At 43.9% G+C, this 3,594-nt stretch overlaps 1 non-coding gene across 1 annotated transcript; it reads right to left on the bottom strand.

The window, feature by feature from the left end:
- Positions 1 to 3,129: 3,129 nt before the first annotated feature.
- Positions 3,130 to 3,317, bottom strand: LOC111816572. The gene has a single exon (XR_002820936.1). It is a non-coding gene; the product is annotated as a U2 spliceosomal RNA (small nuclear RNA).
- Positions 3,318 to 3,594: the final 277 nt, after the last annotated feature.

Here is a 3,594-nt window from a genome sequence, read left to right as displayed (position 1 = left end):
AGCAATCCTTAATTCATTGAATCAGAAAACGTAAGCCCTGAAAAGAACTATAAAGACAAGTCATGCCCTGAGTGTACAGGTGAGGAAACTGGGTCCTTTCTTACAGGAAATGGAATGGCTCAAACCCTTTTGGCCTCCAACGATTATGTTCTTTCCCCAGGCACCAGACAAGGCTACCTCCTCCATGACCAACCCATGTTCCTTCTGCTTGCCAGGAGAAAATGAAAAGTTTCATTGTTCATAATTTTGGATATGCTGTAACACTGTGGGTTCATATGAATTCACTCACAGATTACACTCGGTAAACCCCGGTGAGCAATTTAAAGTAAGGATACCACCCCCACTCTTGCTGGGAGGGCAAGGTGATGACCAACAGGAGGGAGGAGAGTGGGAAAGCTCATAAATTATAAGGAGCAAAGGAGTGATTTCATCAAAGTGCCAAGCTCGGCCCATGGAATGTTTCAATTGTATAAAATTTATAGTTTTCTGAGGGGGATGATTTATGGGCCCTAATTTTCCACAATGAAAAGCTCAGTGGGGATTCTGTGAATGAAATATCTTCTTAAAAATAAATAAAAAATGTAGTTTGAAATGAGGGTCAATGGTGCCACGTCTGGAGAATAACTCCTTCTCGGACCAGCTCCAAAAATGAGTCAAAGGAGAAAGACCCCATAAAATATGTGTGATTTAAAAAGGCATAGGAAGTTGTATCATAAATAAGCATACGCGGAGAAGCATATCTGGTCCAATTCATTCAATGGACATGATTTTATCACTGAGTTTCCATGAAGAAAGAAAAATGGATAGGAGTCTAAAGGTTTTAACAAAAGCTAGAGTGTTTAAACAATGGGGGAAGAGAGGAAGCAGAAAGAAATGAAATCTTGTTAAGAATTATTAAATAACTGTGCCTTATGTTCAGAGGAGAAAACTTCCCTATGTGTCACTCTCATAACCTTAATCAGCATGGGATCCAAACCTGGATTTCATGAGAATTCTCAGTCTGTTCCCTCAGCATGGACTTCCTCAGGGAATCTGGGAGGAGCCATCACTCTGTGCATAGATGCAGCCCAAACCAGGCCTGTGATGAGGACAGGCCACCTCGGCACAGCCCCACCTGCATGAGGGCTCATTCTTGACACTGATAGCTCGATCTTGGCTTCCTCCTAGCAGCTTCCTCTTCCAGCGGGCTCCATTCCTGTTCTTCCCAGATATTGTCCTGCCCAACCATCTGGCCAACTTCTCCAAGAGCCCGAATAAACTTCACCTAGTGGGTCATGTGTCCACCGCCAATAAGAGTAGGGCTTGAGCTGCCCATAACACCTTGCACTGTGACCACACAAAGAGAAGTCACCTAAACACAAGCACACATACACACACAAACCCCAACTGGGGCCTCCCTGAGCACCATCTCCACAAGCCACAGCCTCTTCTTTAACCAACATCATCTCAGTTATAATGTTGATAATTTAATAACTTGAACAAGAAGATCAGCGTGTCTTTAGTTTTATTTTAAACACTCTTAGTGATTTTCTGGATGAGTTTCAATCTCCTATATTTGTACACTGTCTGCTTCTTTCACTTTAGGGGTGGGTATAGTCTAAGGCAATTTTTCTATGAACCCCAGTTCTTGTAATTCACACCCTTGAGTAATCCTATCCCTTCAAAAGCATGTAGGGCATATGGTCAATAAGATGTAGCAAAGGGGAGGTGTCTTTCCCCAGATTACACTACTTTATAAGAGACTATTTTACTAACAAACTCACCAGAGACTTCTCCCAGTTGCTGGCTTGGAAGAAAGAGGCTGCTGTTGTGAGCCATGTAAGTGAAACCAGCACGGAGGCAGCCTCTACTTTTTAATTGTGGTCTCCATCTGACAGGTAAAAAGGACTGAAGTCTTCTGTCCTACAACCACAAGGAAAGGGTGTTTGCCAAACCTGATCTTACAGGTAGATACAAGCCCACTCAAGGCTCAGATGAAAACCAAGTGCAGGAAATGTTGTGAATGCACCACTGAAGAGCCCCGTGAAGCCTAGCTCCTGACTCTGAGAAATTATAATGCATGTGTGATGGGAAGCTACTGTGCTATGTCCCTCGTGCACAGCAGTGCATAGTCTTGGCTTCAATGGCGCCTAATGTGAAGACTGTTGTTCCTACCATGCCCCACAGGACAAGCTCTAAGAATTGCTTAACCCCTGATGTGAAGAATCTTATGATCTGGGGGCCAGGGAGATGGCTCAGTGGAATAGGCGCTTCCCTGGCAAGCACAAAAGCTTGAGTTCAATCCCCGGTTCCGCTAAAAAAAAAAAAAAGAGAGAGAGAGAGAGAAAAGATATTCATTTGGGGCTGGAGAGATGGCTCAGTGGTCTAAAGCACCTACTTAGAACAAGCTTGGCAAGGCATCAGGGACCGCGGTTCAATCCCCCAGCACCACATGCCAGCCAGCCCTGCCCCCTGGTGGGCTGAGCTGGCCACACACACACACACCTCTCTCTCTCTCTCTCTCTCTCTCTCTCTCTCTCTCTCTCTCAAATAAATAAAAATAAAAATAAAAAAATAAAAAAAAATTTAAAAAAAATAAAAAAAGAATCTTATGATCTGGATAAAAAGGACACACAAAATTAAACAATAAAATATGATAAATAAGAATTTGTTAAGATAGCTTAAGTCAAACTGCCAAATAAAGAAGACAAGAATACATTTTCTAATTGCACCAAGTTGAGGCTCCTGGGTCCCCCGAAGAGCTTATGACAGAAGTAGTTGGAGTCACATTCCCACCGTTCCCACAGCTCACTTTGAACACAGCTTGCTTAGGCAGAGACAAGAAGTAACACCCTGGAAACAGCCCGTATAACACCTTTGAGAAACTATTAACTCACCTGGATTTCAGTAGAATGAAAATGCCATTATCCATAGGATCAAGAATCACACGACCCAATAAATACATGCCTTAGTCAAGTTACTTTCTCCCTAATCATTCATGCCCTCAGTTAAAATACAGGAAAAAACTTGAGGGATCCTCATTAGGTTGTTCAGAAAGTCAAATGACGAAAAACCTAGTGCACAGCACAAACAATGACTTGATAGATGTTCCCTGTTACTGTCGCCCGTAGGACTTGCCTAATGTCCTCCAAGAGGTGTGCCATCACTGGGAGTCATGCAGTGCCAGGTCTGTGCATGGAGAGGGGGGCCAGGCTCCTATCGCATCTCTGCTCCAAATGTCCATTTAATACATTGTCCTTGGAGAGGAAATACGTCAGAGGCTAAACAGACAAGAATAGATGCTACATTTGATCTTGGCCAAAAGGTAGAGCAGCTACACCAATAAGACTTCCAGTGTTCGCAGGAAGGGTGTGCAGGGCAGGACAAGCACTCTACTTCTACCAGAACTTGGCCAGCTCCAAGGCTGGCCACATGTCTCAGCCTCTCTCCCAGCACCCCACCACGCTAAGAACTGCACCACCTGTGTCCTCGCCAGCCTTGCCAGTGCTTTGATACTATCTTGTTACTTTTTCTTGTTGCTGAGACAAAATATTTGATGCCCCAAATTAAGGAAGGAGAGGCTTGTTTAGCACACAGGTTGTGGAGGTTTCAATC

Source organism: Octodon degus, unplaced genomic scaffold (assembly GCF_000260255.1).
Source record: "Octodon degus isolate 3935 unplaced genomic scaffold, OctDeg1.0 scaffold00034, whole genome shotgun sequence".
In the NCBI taxonomy this organism is placed as follows: Eukaryota; Metazoa; Chordata; class Mammalia; order Rodentia; family Octodontidae; genus Octodon; species Octodon degus.
The sequence above is the reverse complement of the archived record's forward strand: the minus strand, read 5'-3'. Positions and strand labels throughout refer to the sequence as shown.